Raw genomic sequence first — 16,677 nt, 5'->3', positions numbered from 1 at the left:
ATGTACCGCTGTGACCAATAGCCTTCGCGAAGTACCAGATTCCAAGTGCCCATGGCATCCATTTCCCTCTGCAACGTTCGCTAGAAAGCTGATTGATACTGACCTGCATTCACTGATGGCGGCAATTCTCGCGATCTTTAAATGACTGCTATTAACATGACACGTGATACTCGCTTCTATTGTCTGTCGGCCAGGATTTTCCCACGACCACTGTTCTTACGCCTTGCTACGTGGCTGCGTGAAGAACACCATTCATTGTAGACACGTCGTGGCTGCTATTCCTGCATATACTTTAATCACATATTGCTAATATAGGACTCTACACACCATGTATGTGTCTTCACAAATATTGGCCCATTCCTTCAAGAGTTTGCAATTTTCAAAAACGACTGAGTATTTCAACAGTTTATTTCTGTGTACGGAAGTTACGTTTTTACGATTTGCGCTAAAGGTCCTAATGTTGTAAGAGGAAGAATAAATTTAGTCCTTAGTTGAAAATGAAGCTTAAATTTGAGTGAACTATTTAATGGTGCTTTCCACGCTGTTCGCAAAAGTTAAGTCAGCCGATTGTCCGGAGGCTGATATATTCATGACTAAGAGAATTCATATGCACAGACGATTCAATATTTTCATCTTGTGCTTTTCAGATTATTCACAGAAATGAATTTATATGATTGTTCGGAAGTTGGTCAACATTAATCTTTATCTCTTCTATTCATGACCAACGAATTCATGTCCATGTACGAATAGACACTTCTATAACATTTATTGCAGGAGTCACCGCAGTAATTATATATCCCTTGCTATTACACGATTTACGTCCAGGCCCTTCTGGTCTTTTCACAAAAACAGGTCCTTCTAGAGTTATAAATTTGATGCTCTACTCAATATTTCTTGCGTCAGAGATTTATGTCCGCTGCATTCAAGTAACTTGCTATTATACTGTTAATTTCGAGATTGTTCCGACTCATTAAGTTCCGTTTTCTCCCAAAAACACAGAGGCCAGGAAAATAAGAACAGTTGAGTTCCGCACACAATAGCAACACTTGAATTGCAAATATCGATCATGCTCTTTGCTTGTAGTGTAGCGTCGCAGAGGACAAAGTGGAGTGATCGATTTAGAATCTCACGTTCGAAATCTACCGTTTGGAGCCCGCCGCTTCGATAGGCAAACGTTCTTGGAAATTACCATCTGGGCAAAGATTAATAGTGGAATTTAGCCGTAAAACACTTATGAACGGATAATACTTTGAAAGCGAACCAAGTACTGTAGTTACATTAGGGGACGCGCTCTAAATCGCTGTAGAGCTTTAAATGTAGCAAAAATAATATGAATATAAGTTTTAATACGGGAAAAGCACAATGGGTAATTTCATTTACCAATAATTAACTGACAGCACCAAGTTACCACTCATTTTTTACGAGCTACTTCGCTTCAGACTGACTGCGCTCATTCGTTTCCCCTTTGGCCTCGACAGGTTTATAAACTTAGAATCTGACAACACATAGTCTACCAAGAGAAACTGGTTGTTTAACTGACTTGAAAAATATAGTCTGTTAACGAGTGAAGTTATGTATTTGCCTTAGCCGTCGGGAACAGTCATGTGTACAGTCACTAATGTCAGTATGTTATGAGAAACGCAAATGATGTATAATATCTGTAAACAGTCATCTAAAATTAATTACCTTGGAAGTGTTTTTGTAACACCTGCATGTCGGCGTGCTTCTTCGAACAGCAGAAGTCACGTCGACACCATAATGCAAAGAATAATTATAATTCCAAGGAAGACACGTAACAGACTATTGAACTGAAAATCGTTCTTCTAAATTTCACTTTAACTGCAGCATCTTCAGTCGGGAACTGCGTGACCGCTACGGTCGCAGGTTCGAATCCTGCCTCGGGCATGGATGTGTGTGATGTCCTTCGGTTAGTTAGGTTTAAGTAGTTCTAAGTTATAGGGGACTGATGACCACAGATGTTAAGTCCCATAATGCTCAGAGCCATTTGACCCATTTTTAACTGCAGCATCACTCTTCAAGACAGTTAACTCTGTATTTAATAAAACTTATTTCTTATCTTACAGTAACAACACTTGCGTAGAAAAGGTCAGAGATAATAGTTTTCTTCATCGCAGCACGAAATTTTACGAAGTGATTGTAAGTAGAGATATTGCTGCAGTCATCAGCTTTCAATTCGTCTAATTAAATGATATTCTGTTGTCATATCTACAACCAGACATTTAACAAAGACTTCATTCATCAGAGAACGAGCTTGACGCAAAACGACAAAGAAACAAAACGAGAAGTATAGTTACAGTCCGCCTATTTGAAAAACACTTTTGGAAGACAGACAACAGTGCTGCTTTACGTCTAAAAACTGTATACTGTCCACAATGCCTTTCACTGATTGTATAATTGCATTTAGTTCGCCATGATTAGCTAGACATGGAAGTTCTTTCACAAATGAACTACTCCTCAACAGAAAGTAACCGAATGTGTCTCAATAGCCATGGTCGCTAAGTTGCTTGAACTGAAGCCTGCGACTCGGAGAAATGCGAGTTCGGAATTTTCATCGTAAGGAAAAGAAAAATGGTGGCATCAGTTCCCGCTTGTATCCAAAAGCTACACGATTGTGTCTCAACACAAACGACGGCCACCAAAGTAAAGACATCAGGATAGTCGACTTTTAAGTAATAATGAAGTAGGAAAGAAGCAGAGGATACGTGAAGCTACTTAGGCTGCGAAAGGTAGCACAGTTAAAATGGCAGAGAATAGTCGAAGTGTGGGGCTTCGCCTTTCAAATGGCTCTGAGCACTATGGGACTTAACATCTGAGGTCATCAGTCCCCTTAATTTGGACGACCTGTGACACAAGTTACTGGCAGTAAATATTATAAAGTGAAGTCTTCTAGCCATAATTTCCTGTCCAATAAGCTCATGATGTAAATCGAGCAAGTCTTGTAGATGAATAAGTACAAAAAATTAAAGAAATGAGAACTGTGTGCTTGAAAGAATTTGTCGTACGGGTAATTAGGGTTTAACGTCCCGTCAACATCGAGGTATTTAGAGGACAAGGGCACTGGCGTCCGTTTCAAAGGCACCACTCAGCACTTGTCTTAAGCGAAACGACCGACCGGGAGTGGAGCAACGGTTTTCCCGAAAGCGAGTCCAATGTCGCTCGGCAGGACTTGCAGGAAAAGAAAACTAAGGTATGGTCTCGATGGACCGGGACTAGTATGGCCGTGTATGTGAGGCTTGATGGCAGATTTGTTCTTAAGATGTCACCAGTTAGGTAGTCCCTAAGAAAAATCAGTTCAGTAATTATCATACGAACAAGACATCTATAGATACCGATTTTCACAGAAGCTACATTCGTTGCACTTGCGATGACATAACCTTTGTGGTAGCTTACTGTAGGTAGTTTCGCGCGACTTCGGTTGATCACAATTCATAACCGGGGCAATGACCAGTTGATGTAGAGCCTGCCAAAACTCATTCTCGATCCTATCTATAGTGACTATCTATGGTGTTTCGCGCGAATAATAGGATTCCGGAGAATTCCAGAGTTGCTATCAGGATTCTGCGTTAAAACTTACCGGACGAAATATTAGTCAGCTCCTTAAACGGGTTGCTTTGAAGCGCTGTAGACGGTGTAGAGCTGGTACCAAACAATCACGTGTCTCTCTCCCCCCCCCTCCCCCTCTTCTTACTCTGTTGATATGAACTTGGGCAATGGAATTGTTTCTACATTCCAAGACAAAAAAAATAAGGACACACCACGGAGGAACTATGCAAACTGGTCACAGATTGATATCATATAGTTGGATGAAGCTGTGACGCTGCAGTACGTTTTTACCGAACATGTGGCAACGATAGTAAACAGAGGACATGTCGATGCAGGGCTTGACGTCTTTGCGAATCACATTACGTGAACTCACTTGTACAGTAGCTATGCCTCGCAGGCAGGAGGGTGAACAATATACGCAGATGTCGGCGTTTGAGAGAGGACGTGTAGTTGGGCTTAAGGAAGCCGGTTCGGGTAACCAGAGAATCACTCGACGTTTGAACAGGAGTGATGTCACTATTGAACGATGCTGACAGGAATGGGTCAAGCGGTCGACCTAGATAGACGACAGAACACGATGACCGAGCGTTGCGAAGAGAATTGCATGTAATGTACATTTATAATCGCGTACCTCATAAAAGGACTTTGGTCGCAGCAGCATATGAAGCTGCACATCTTCAATAGGGCACACAACACAGAAGCTGGACCGTAGCTGACTGGAAGCGCGTTCTGTGATGGGTAGCGATTTTTCTCCTTTTCGTCTTCGTGCACTCACGGACCAATTAGGCGTTTAAACCGAAGTGTGTTGAGGGTGTCGTTCAGGCTGCTGGTGGTTATCGGGAGTGTTCCACGTACCTCGTACCAGGTACGAAGACTTGAGCCTACTCATTCACATTACTCTGAATAAGAGGTGTGGCTATAAAATAACGGGACTGATGCTGTCACAGAGTAAGTACGCGTAAGCCAAAGAGGAACAATCAATAGCTGTGATGCGTGAAGCTTTTTCAGAGTAATGTGGCATCTCTGATATCTGTAGACAAATCAGTGTGGCCGTGACCTTCGTTAGTGTTTCGCCGGAAAAGTGATGCATACCAACAGAGCAAAGAACAGTCGTGAAGTTCCACATGAAACTTGGAAAAACTGCTGCTGAAGTCTATCTTTTACTAAAAAAAAGTGATGGCTAAGACTGTTTATCATTACGCGAGTTTTTGATTGGTTCAGGCGTTTCCGAGATGTCCGAGAAGAAGTCGAAGATGACTCAGGCCCGGGACGCCCTTCACTATCGAAAGTAGTCGAAATTATGGAAAAAGTATTTAATCCAACTCGAACTGTCCGTCGGTTGACTAATCGATCGATTGCTGAAACAGAGGGAACTGACAAAGAATAAGCAAATCAAATTTTACGTAACCAGTTTAACATAAGAAAAATGTGAGCGAAACTGGTCCCGAAAATTCTCACGATCGAACAAAAAGAAGCTTGTGAAAATGTTTGTACTCACACTTCGAATACCACTGACAATGATTCTAATTTCTTGGAAAGAGTGACAATATGTGACCCATTTTGGTTTTTCGCTTATAATCGAGAAAAAAAGCGATAATCCATGCAGAGGAAGGAACCAACTTCACCGAGAGAGAAAAAAAATCTCGAATGAGTCAATAAAGACTCAAAGCGATGCTGATTTATTTTTCAATTTTCATGGAATTGTGTATCCTCGTTGGGTTCCTGAAGGTCAAATTATTAACCAACATTCCTACCCTGTGGCTATTGTTCAACTGCGGCAGTAAATAAGAAAAGAAAAACGATCCCACTTATGGAAGAACAAGTAATGGGTTCTGTATCAAGACAACGTACCAACTCATTGTGGAAGGTCTGTTTTCTAGCGACGTATAGCATCCCATTATTAGACCACTCACCATATTCGTCTCACCTAGCAACGCGTGCCTTTTTTCTATTCCTCGAGGTCCAATCAGCATAAAAAGGAACCAGATTTTAGTCCGTTGAAGCAGTGAAAGGAACAGCAGTGCGCGTCACCAAGGAGCTCGCAGAGGAAGATTTCCACCGATGTTTCCATCAATGGAAGATTCGCATGGAGCATTATAGGGACAGAGGAGGGGAGTTTATTAAGAGTGACAATAACTAAGTACGTCTTTTTTAAATAAAATGTTTTATAGTAGTAGTCGCGTTATTTAACAGCCACACCTCATATGAGCGACGACTTATATTTCAGTATTCTCATCACAATGACTATGGTATCTCCAAGATGATGACAGCCGTATCCACAGAGCTGCACGCCTACGTTCCTTGGTCAGCGAAACACACACTAAGGACACCGCTTGAGACATTTAGAAGACCAGGTGAAACTTAGCAGTCAACATCCCTGTAATTATGTTATTTTGCAGGATCAATGACTGGCTTTAGCTGGATACGGCATAACTGAAGAAACTTAAATTTATTCTGCTTTGCCGAAATGAGACGATTATCAAGACTAGAGGCGGTGATGCAAAGTGCTACCGTAGTGTCGTCTGTGTATGCTTAGAGCCAAGTGTCCTCCCGCGAGCGGCTTCGGGCTATGAGGCCGCCCTTGCGCCGCCTCCGTGACCCCTAAGCGGCGGCGCAGAACATTTCCCTCTGGCGCCGGCTATTCCGCCGCAAAGGGCACAAAGAACGGGAATAAAAGTTGAAGCGGCGCCATTCGCTTTACGGCGGTCTTTAATTGCGCGGAGCTGCCCTCGCCCCGGGAAGGAAGGCAGCGACATCAGCGGGCCGTAACACGCGAGATCAAGCCGGCGCCGCTCGTAAAAGAATGCCCGTAAATCTGCCGGCGCCCTCCTGAGGATTCGCCTGCTACAGCTGACGGTCGCAGTCGCCGACCACCAAGTGCCCCTCATTCCTCGGTGGACACGTGTCTTTGCGTCACAAACGTTCTCACTCTTCCGAGCGTTATCGAGAGACTAGGGCACAACGGTTCCAGCAAATCAAGAAAGACAGTGTCTTAACTTAATCACAGTGTAAAACAGATGATAGAGCTTAAATAAACGAAGAAAAAATAGTTCCAAGGATATAATTTATGGCAGAGCTTAGAATATATTTGCGATACGTGAGTCATACGTTATAGCCCAACTGATGTTAATGTACTATAGAGGGTGTCCCAGGAGGAATGATCGATGTTGTTGTTGTTGTGGTCTTCAGTCCTGAAACTGGTTTGATGCAGCTCTCCATGCTACTCTATCCTGTGCAAGCTTCTTCATCTCCCAGTACCTACTGCAACCTACATCCTTCTGAATCTGCTTAGTGTAGTCATCTCTTGGTCTCCCTCTACGATTTTTACCCTCCACGCTGCTCTCCAATATTAAATTGGTGATCCCTTGATGCCTCAGAACATGTCCTACCAACCGATCCCTACTTCTTGTCAAGTTGTTCCACAAACTTCTCTTCTCCCCAATCCGATTCAATACTTCCTCATTACTTATGTGATCTACCCATCTAATCTTCAGCATTCTTCTGTAGCACCACATTTCGAAAGCTTCTATTCTCTTCTTGTCCAAACTATTTATCGTCCATGATTCACTTCCATACATGGCTACACTCCATACAAATACTTTCAGAAATGACTTCCTCACACTTAAATCTATACTCGATGTTAACAAACTTCTCTTCTTCAGAAATGATCGATATTCAAGGATATATCGGAAACTATCCTTCGAGGCAAAAAATTCTAATAAGCACGGGTTCTAAGAGCTATGAACATTGTTCGTCTTCGATACTGTGCAACAAATGTCTTCTATTGCAAGCTCTTTTTTCCATGTTTTTGAGAGGTGATAATATGGACCAAAACAAAAAATTGTCCCGCGAACATGGGCTCGGAAGTGCATACCTGAAAGTCTATAAGAACTTTTTCATCTTTGCTGCTGCGAAACAGCCGGCCGCTGTGGCCGAGCGGTTCTAGGCGCTTCAGTCTGGAACCACGCTGCTGCTACGGTCGCAGGTTCGAATCCTGCTTCGGGCATGGATGTGTGTGATGTCCTTAGGTTGGTTAGGTTTAAGTAGTTCTAAGTCTAGGAGACTGATGACTCCCGATGTTCCCATAGTGCTTAGAGCCATTTGAACCATTTGCTGCGAAACACATCTCTTCTTGGTTCCACATATGATGAGTATTCGGCCTTTCTCCATTTAGCCATTTTAATTCTTATTTTCTGGTACAGGTACTGCTCCTCTGGCCTTTTAATCACTAAACAAAAGACAGAAGGGATGGTAGTGAACGGTATCTGTCAAGTTTGGCCTGCGCGTTTTTGTGATTTTGTTGATTTTATATTGTATTTCTGTAGGTGAAATGGGCTGCCAAACCGTCTTTTGCCAAAACTGCCTAAAAATCACGTCTGGACTGACCGTGGAAGCAGACAACTGTCGTTAATCTGGCACGACGAATTGATCCCTTTCTGACTCACCTCTTTTTCCGTAAGTTCTCAGGCATGTCGATTATGCATTCCTGCCTGGGTAATAGCAACAATTACTGCAGACAACAGACACAATGTCCGAAAGACAAACCTACGGAGAAAAGTGCGACCAGCTGCCTTAAAAGTCTGCCTGCCTTAATGAAACCACCGGTCGTTCTTCACGTAATAAATGGAGAAACGGACCACAGAAATTCTTCTGAAAAACGCACAATCGTCACAAAAAATGAAAGCCTGATCTTGTATATTGCCATTATGCTTCGATGCACAAGGATAACTTCTGACCAAGGAATTAATCAGAGACTTCTACTGGTTTTATTGCCAGGCCGTCGGTGCTGGAAGATCAGCGCCCTATTTGTTTAATAATTCAAACTTGATAGAGTTCTGTCAAAGTTTAAATTCTCTTACAATTAAATAACACGTTGCTGAGTTATGTGTACATTAATATTAATATATAAAATATTTCTCGTGGAAGTTACTAACAAGCATTATAGTGTCGCCTTATTACGCATGCTTCTTACGATCAAACTAATAACACTACTCATTAATGTACGTAATTTCTTTATCTGCTTCCTCGAGACGCTCTAACAGACTGCATTCAAAGTTCTTCCTTTACAGTGTTCCGTAAAGGGGCTAGGCAAAGTTACGGTTCGTTATGTAAATTTTTGTAATTGCCACTATGTAACAGGTTCCGCTGCGCATTCACTCACGAAATTCTATTGATGTGTTCGTAATTACCTTTCACAGTAAACTTGATTATTGGCCTTTGCTCAAAGTGCTACTGAGTTTATGTGCAGCCAGGAAGTAGTAAGGGAAGTCCGGAGCATTTCTGATGCGTGCGCAGACTCCCGGTCAAGGAGAGATAGTAGTCGGGTGACGGTGGCCGGCGGGGGGGCGGGGGGGGGGGGGGGGGGGGTGTCTGTGTACTTGGGCCGTGCAGACCGATAGAGCCTGCAGAATTATTACCATACTGAGCGCCCGGCCTAATAATAATTATTATCACTATTATATTTTTATTATTTCCTTCCGGTTTGGCAACTGAGGACATTGTGACAGTTCCAATTTCCTCCCCTCCCCATCCATTCGCTATTTTCTTTTCCTCCATCTTCTATCTTTTTTTCCACCAAGTCTTTCTTTTCTTTCTTCAGACCACTTCACTCCTTTTTTCTTTCTATTTTTGTCTCTGATTTGTTCTAACTATAGCACTTTAGTTCTGAACATAATTCTTTCTGCTGCATCTTCTGCCTTCACGTTGTGTATTTCTAAATATTTTGTAACTTCTCGGATCCAGCTTGTTAATATCTTCTCATCCATGTATTTCCATGTATTTCACGATTGCTTTGATTAATATTGCATCTAAGATTTTCCTCGTGATTGTTCTCTGTAATGTTTCAAGTTGCTCTAATCTAACATATAATTCAGTGCTTGGCTGTCACTGGTATAGAAGAATTCTGATTTCATTAACATGTTGTAATAAATTACTTTTGCATTTTTTTGATATGTACTTATTATTATAAATATTTTTTGTTATTCTATATGACGTTTCTGTTGTATGTATCTTATCATTTATGGCAATTTTTTCTAATCCATTTTCTTGAAATATCTCTCCTAGACACTTCTATCTTTTCGATGTTTCCTACGTGATCGACCGTAATAAAAATTCTAAGCTTTTTTTGTTAATGATTTGTCTGTAGTAATTCTTAAAGTTGTTCTACTGACTGCCTATTCGAAGAAATCGGCTTGAATATCTGTATCTGCTAGATTTTCGGATAGTATAGGAAAATCGTCTGCAAATGCCAGGCAATTTATCTTTATACATTGTTTGTTTCTTCGCAGTTTTAGTGGTGGTACATGATATTCTTTTAATTTTCCATTCCAATTTCTTACTATTTTTAATTCGAGACTGAAGACGATTAGAGATAAGCAATCACCTTTTCTTACGCCCATATTTATTTTTAAAGAACTTTAGAAATTTCCCCCACAAAATTTACTTTTGAGACGGTATCTGTAAGCGTTTCAGAATTTGGAAGTTGCCATTTTAATTTAACATCAAATTCTCGAGGCACTGTGTATGGAGCTTCCCTATTCCTCTCTTTCTCCACGTGATAATCACAGCAGTCATATAAAGCAACTTTAATATCTGTAAACATTTATGTTTAATGTTTTCATGGTGCCACTGTAGCCTGATGATGGCGTATCACTTCGAAACATGTCTCTAAATAAATAATTTAGTAGTCAATAAATCTTGTTACTCGTAGCGATATTTGAAAACCTTTTCATATTTTTGAAACAGTAACTGGCTTCAAAAAATGGCTCTGAGCACTATGGGACTTAACATCGATGGTCATTAGTCGCCTACAACTTGGAACTACTTAAGCCTAACTAACCTAAGGACATCACACAACACCCAGCCATCACGAGGCAGAGAAAGTCCCTGACCCCGCCGGGAATCGAACCCGGGAACCCGGGAACCCGGGCGTGGGAAGCGAGAACGCTACCGCACGACCACGAGATGCGGGCTAACTGGCTTCAAATTAGATTTATGCTGCTTGGACTTTAGTAACTGAGGAGGTATCGATGATAACCTGATCCAACTGTGATTACATGGTGCTCTCTGGATTTTAAAGTGTTACTGGAGATATGAAAACATGAAAGAAGTGCGAAGGCCATGGCAGGCAGAGTTTAGTACTGCACCACCGTCACGTATGACAGTAACGAAATTATGCGTCAAATTTGAAGGAAGTGTAGCAGGTAGAAATCAGTTGCAGACGAAAGTGCGGTGGACGCAGTGGTGCACGCTTTCACAGGATCCCCAAAGAAGTCAGTACTGCAAGCTGCGCGTGGATAAGGCATAAGTAAAATAAGCTTTTACCGCATTTTAAAGCAAGAAAAGTGGAACCCGTACATTCCCGATGAATGAGGACGATCCGGATAGGTGCCTTCGAATTTTGTGAATAGATTTGGGATAAAGAACAGTTCACTGATGTCATAGTTTGGTCTGATGAGGCGACGGTTAAGCTGAATGGAATCGTCGATTGTATGTAGTGGGCAAGAGATCATCTCCATGTTACGGAAGAACGAGCTCTTAATCTTTCTAGGTTAACAGTATGATGTGGTATGTCTGCCGGAGGGCTTGTAGGGCCATTCTTTTTTGAAGGAACAGTGATACGTGTAAAATACTTTACCATGCTCCATAAAAGCATTGTACCATCGTACTTTTTTTCCCATCGAGGCGGTGCACCGTCAGACTGCCATCGTGACATGCGGCAATTCCTGTATGAAACATTTTTTGGGAGGTAGACAGCTCGACGACGAAGTGTTGTGTTCCCACACACATCCCATGATCTAGCGCCTTTAGACTACTTTCTGTGGGGAACTCTGGATACTGTCTACGCCACAAAGCCATGTGCGCTTGATGACATGATGAGGCGACTATACCTGTGAATCCATTCCAGTGGCAAGCATAACACATGTGTGTCGATCTGTTCCACAGCTTGAAGCCGCTGCATTGCTGTCGATGGATGACTTTGGAAAATTAACAGTAAAACATCATCAGTAATATCGTGACAACCTACGTAACTTAAAAAAACTATAGTTTTTGTTACTTTTGTTAGTTATTAAACTTGAAAAATATAAATTATCTTGTTGTACACCCTCTATTCGAAAACGATGGCTAAAGTGAAAACACTTGTAGTGAATTAGGCCTATGTATTGATACTCTACTGTCTCAAAATCTTCGTCGCTTATCGAGCTTTAAATCTGGGCACCAATATAAATTCTAACTTTCAAAAAACTGTTCCCACATTTTTCTCGTATTCTTGAAACAACTTTACGTGTGGAACGAAATATTACTTCCTTTCACATATCTTTCGATGTAACCAAACACTGCTCAAGATGATACTACGAAGATCTTTATACTTTTCCCTCATTCCATTTGCGAGTGGAAAAGGAAAGGGAATGACTCAAGTGGTAAACCGTACTATCTGCCATGCACTGTACCACGGCTTGCGAAGTACGTATGTAAGAATATATGGCATCCGAAAAGTAGTCTGCAAATAGATGACACCACTGATCAGTTAATCGTGACGTTGGTTCCAATACAATGATGTCAGCCACGGTTTGTATTGTAAATGGTCGGAGTAACAAAGAGACAAAGGTGAAACAGAACACAGTCGTCATATTGCCAAAAAGCAATATCACAGGTAATAATTTCATTCACCGTTATTCCTGAGCAGCTGTTGGCAAGGTTACTCAAAGTACTCCTCTTAGCGGGTTAATATATTTCGTGAAATAAAACTGAATTAAAGTAGAATTATTAATAACAAAAGGCGAAAGCAGAAAATACTTTTACATTTGACTATAAGAACAACATTAAAAACGTTGTTACTGTGAATAAATGGGACAATCTATGACTGTGTTGTCATTAATTTTGCTTACTGATTCTTAGATTCCTTACTGCAAGGCGGAAACACTAATTATACGACGCCGGCCGCTGTCGCTACGGTCGTAGATTCCAATCGTGCCTCAGGCATGGATATGTGTGTGATGTCCTTAAGTTAGTTAGGGTTAAGTAGTTCTAAGCCTAGGGGACTGATGACCTCAGCAGATAAGTCCCATAATACTCAGAGCCATTTGAACAATCATCCATACGAGTACTAAAGGTATCTGTTAAATATCGGTTAACGATAAGTCACACTATCTGAAGACTGCCAATTCAACTACACATTTGGGGATAACTATTACGAACAACTTTGTAGGAGAAGGCGACCAAAGAGTGCGTTTCATTGGCAGCACACTTAGAAGATGCAATAGGTCCACTAAAGAGGCTGCCTACACTACGCTTGTCTGTCCTGTGTATTGGTGTGCGGTGTGGGATCCTTACCACGTAGAATTAACGGAGGACTTTACGAAAATTCAAAGAAAGGTAGCTCGTTTGATGTTATGGCGATATAGGGGAGAGAGTGTCACAGATATGAAAAACGAGTTAGGGGTGGCAATCATCAAAGCAAAGGTTTTTTTACTGGCGGCGAGATCTTTCAGTCACCAACATTCTCCTCTGAATGCAAAAATATTTTATTGTCATCAACCTGCATAGGGAGAAATGATCATCGAAATAAAGTAAGAGAACTCAGATGTCGCACGGCGAGATTTCAGTGTTGGTTTCACCCATGCTTGTTGTTCGAGAGTGGAATGATAAATAGTGTGAAGATAGTTCGATGGACACACTGGCTGGCACAACGTGTGAACTGCGAAATTGTCATGGAGATATAGTATTTCAAGTGAAGTTCATCACAACAGTGTGGTTTCGTTCTGTGTGTTAAATTTGCGATCTTCTTTGACGGAAAGACAAGCAATATATTCGAGATTGGAAATTATTGTTATAATTATACGTATTTCACGAAAATTCTGTTGCAGTCTCCACAACTTTCATTCGAAAAATGAGGAAGCAAACACTAATGTATACAGGCTCTGAATACTCGATAAGATCTCTAGGATGAAGTCTTTGTTGTCTAGACCAGTATTTTTTAATTAATTACCAATGTAAGCACTACTGTTTTAGACATGTCTAAAGTTCCATAAACTGTAGCCGACAGACATTCTACCGTTACAGATTGCTTTTGCTACGAAGAAACTGTAGAGGGATAGAAAGACTTTAATTAGCCAGTTCTGCGTGTCGGGTAACGCAGAGATTGGCGCTGTTTGCCACCGGTAGTCATCCCGATGTAACATCACTCCTCGTTGTTGTCTATCAACTCGGAACACTCAACGCTACTTTGCGAAGGAATAAACAAACAGGAGAGTTTGCTTCTGACAGCTGAACTCCACTCCCAAACGAGGCTGGGTGCGTTTGGTATCAGCGCAGAACGTAACTTCCTCTCTACGTAGAGGAGAGCTACTCGCAAGAGAAAATTAAAATAACCTTATACCTGCAGTACGACTCCCTCTTAAAATAATGCTTCCTAGTAAGAGACCTTTTCAATACTACAAATATTAAAATCAATAATTTCATCTCAAACAAGACGCCATTTGATTTGACAGTCTGAATCAACGATGTTTGAAATGTAATGAATATAGTGAAAATTTGCAGAAGCAATTCGTCTGCATTCCATAAGCCACCATTACGCGTGTAGCGAACTACAGCGACAGCGAATATTAACGTGGGAAAAACGACTGTTTGGAAAACTTCTTTTGGTATCAGATTCGTGTGATTTATCTCACCATGGTCATTTCGCTAGGTATAAGTTTGAGGAAGTAATAATTGCGTAATCCATCTTCGAATCTAGGCCTTCAGAATTTTGACACTACGTATCTCTGTCACTTACACTACTGGCCATTAAAATTGTTACACCACGAAGATGACGTGCTACAGACGCGAAATGTAATCGACAGGAAGCAGATGCTGTGATATGCAAATGATTAGCTTTTCAGAGCATTCACACAAGGTTGGCGCCACCTACAACGTGCTGACATGAGGAAAGTTTCCAACCGCTTTCTCACACACAAACAGCAGTTGACCGACATTGCCTGGTGAAATGTTGTTGTGATGCCTCGTGTAAGGAGGAGAAATACGTACCATCACGTTTCCGACTTTGATAAAGGTCGGATTGTAGCCTATCACGATTGCAGTTTATCGTATCGCGACATTGATGCTCGTGTTGGTCGAGATCCAATGACTGTTATCAGAATATGAAATCTGTGGATCAGGAGGGTAATCCGGAACGCCGTGCTGGATCCCAACGGCCTCGTATTACTAGCAGTCGAGATGACAGGCATCTTATCCGCATGGCTATAACGGATCGTGCAGCCACGTCTCGATCCCTGAGTCAACAGATGGGGACGTTTGCAAGACAACAACCATCTGCACGAACAGTTCGACGACGTTTGCAGCATCATGGACTGTCAGCTCGGAGACCATGGCTGCGGTTACCCTTGACGCTGTATCACAGACAGGAGCGCCTGCGATAGTGTACTCAACGACGAACCTGGGTGCAAAACGTCATTTTTGCCGATGAATGCTGGTTCTGTTTAAATCATCATGATGGTCGCATCCGTGTTTGGCAACATCGCAGTGAACGCACATTGGAATCGTGTATTCGTCATCGCCATACTGGCGTATAACCCGGCGTGATGGTATGGGGTGCCATTGGTTACATGTCTCGGTCACCTGTTGTTCGCATTGACGGCACTTTGAACAGTGGACGTTACAATTCAGGTGTGTTACGACTCGGTGCTCTCCCCTTCATTAGATCCCTGCCAAAACCTACATTTCAGCAGGATAATGCACGACCGCATGTTGCAGGTCGTGGACGGGCCTTTCTGGATACAGAAAATGTTAGACTGCTGCCCTGGCCAGCGCATTCTCCGTATCTCTCACCAATTGAAAACGCCTGGTCAATGGTGGCCGAGCAGCTGGCTCGTCACAGGACGCCAGTCACTACTCTTGATGATGTGGTATCGTGTTGAAGCTGCATGGGCAGCTGTACCTGTACACGCCATCCAAGCTCTGTTTGACTGAATGCCCAGGCGTATCAAGGTAGTTATTACGGCCAGAGGTGGTTGGTCTGGGTACTGATTTCTCAGGATCTATGCACCCTAATTGCGTGAAAATATAATGACATGTCAGTTGTATTATAATATATTTATCCAATGAATACCCGTCCATCATCTGCATTTCTTCTTGGTGTAGCAATTTTAGTGGCCAGTAGTGTATATAGGTCTATTATTGATGTCTGTCAAGACGAACCTCTTAGAAAAACAAGAATGATCTGTGCCTTTTCCAATCACTTGGAACACTTGGTTTCTTCAGCGACCTATGATAAATCGCTGTTAAAAAAAGAGTAAGTTCTTTCGTATAATCGATAAAAAATTGTGCTGGTATCTGATCAGGTCCATTTGCTTTTGCTTTGATGCGCCTTCGAGAGAGGACGACGCTGACTGAAATCCCTGACCGACTATCCAGGTTTATGTCTGCTGTAGCTTTCCTAAAACCCGCACGGAAAAATGCCTGGGTGAAAGAATGATCTGTATTACGATCTTGCCAATTTTGGTAGACTGAATTCATTTAAACGATCTATTATTTTCCGTTTTGGTGCCAGAAAGATCAATGAGTGACTGTGTACAGAGTATTTCGGAATTCTTACTATTGAGTTCTATGGGTTGTAGAGGAGACACAGCAGATAATTTTGACGAAGAACCTATGTCCTGGAACGTACCGTTTGAATGCAAATTAAATATGAATATCTGATCAATTTCAACTCTTCCCTTCCGCGGTAATTACATAGCGGAAGCAAACATTTTCCGGCCGTGGTGGCCGAGCGGTTCTAGGCGCTATAGTCTCGAAGCGCTACCCCTACGGTCGCAGGTTCGAATCCTGCCTCGGGCATGGATGTGTGTGATGTCCTTAGGTTAGTTATGTTTAAGTAGTTCTAAGTTCTAGGGGACAGATGACCTCAGAAGTTAAGTCCCATAGTGCTCAGAGCCAGATCAACGAGTTCTGAGCTGCGTGCTCTACAGAAGCCAGTGGCATGGGCAATATCTCGATTACTCATCGTCGGTTTCTCTTCTGGAGACGAAGGACACCCTCCTCATGTGGAGAGAACGGCGCGTCCATGGAGCACCACGATCAACCCTGCTAGTTGTCAACATACCAGTTGCTCACAGT

The 16,677-nt window shown here is 42.1% G+C and overlaps 1 protein-coding gene across 2 annotated transcripts in view; it reads right to left on the bottom strand.

Annotated features, from left to right (window-relative positions):
• LOC126274704 (uncharacterized) overlaps window positions 1-16,677 on the bottom strand; it is a 1,213,049-nt gene that overhangs the window by 104,631 nt on the left and 1,091,741 nt on the right. The window lies entirely within an intron of this gene.

This window comes from Schistocerca gregaria, chromosome 1 (assembly GCF_023897955.1).
Source record: "Schistocerca gregaria isolate iqSchGreg1 chromosome 1, iqSchGreg1.2, whole genome shotgun sequence".
In the NCBI taxonomy this organism is placed as follows: Eukaryota; Metazoa; Arthropoda; class Insecta; order Orthoptera; family Acrididae; genus Schistocerca; species Schistocerca gregaria.
The sequence above is the reverse complement of the archived record's forward strand: the minus strand, read 5'-3'. Positions and strand labels throughout refer to the sequence as shown.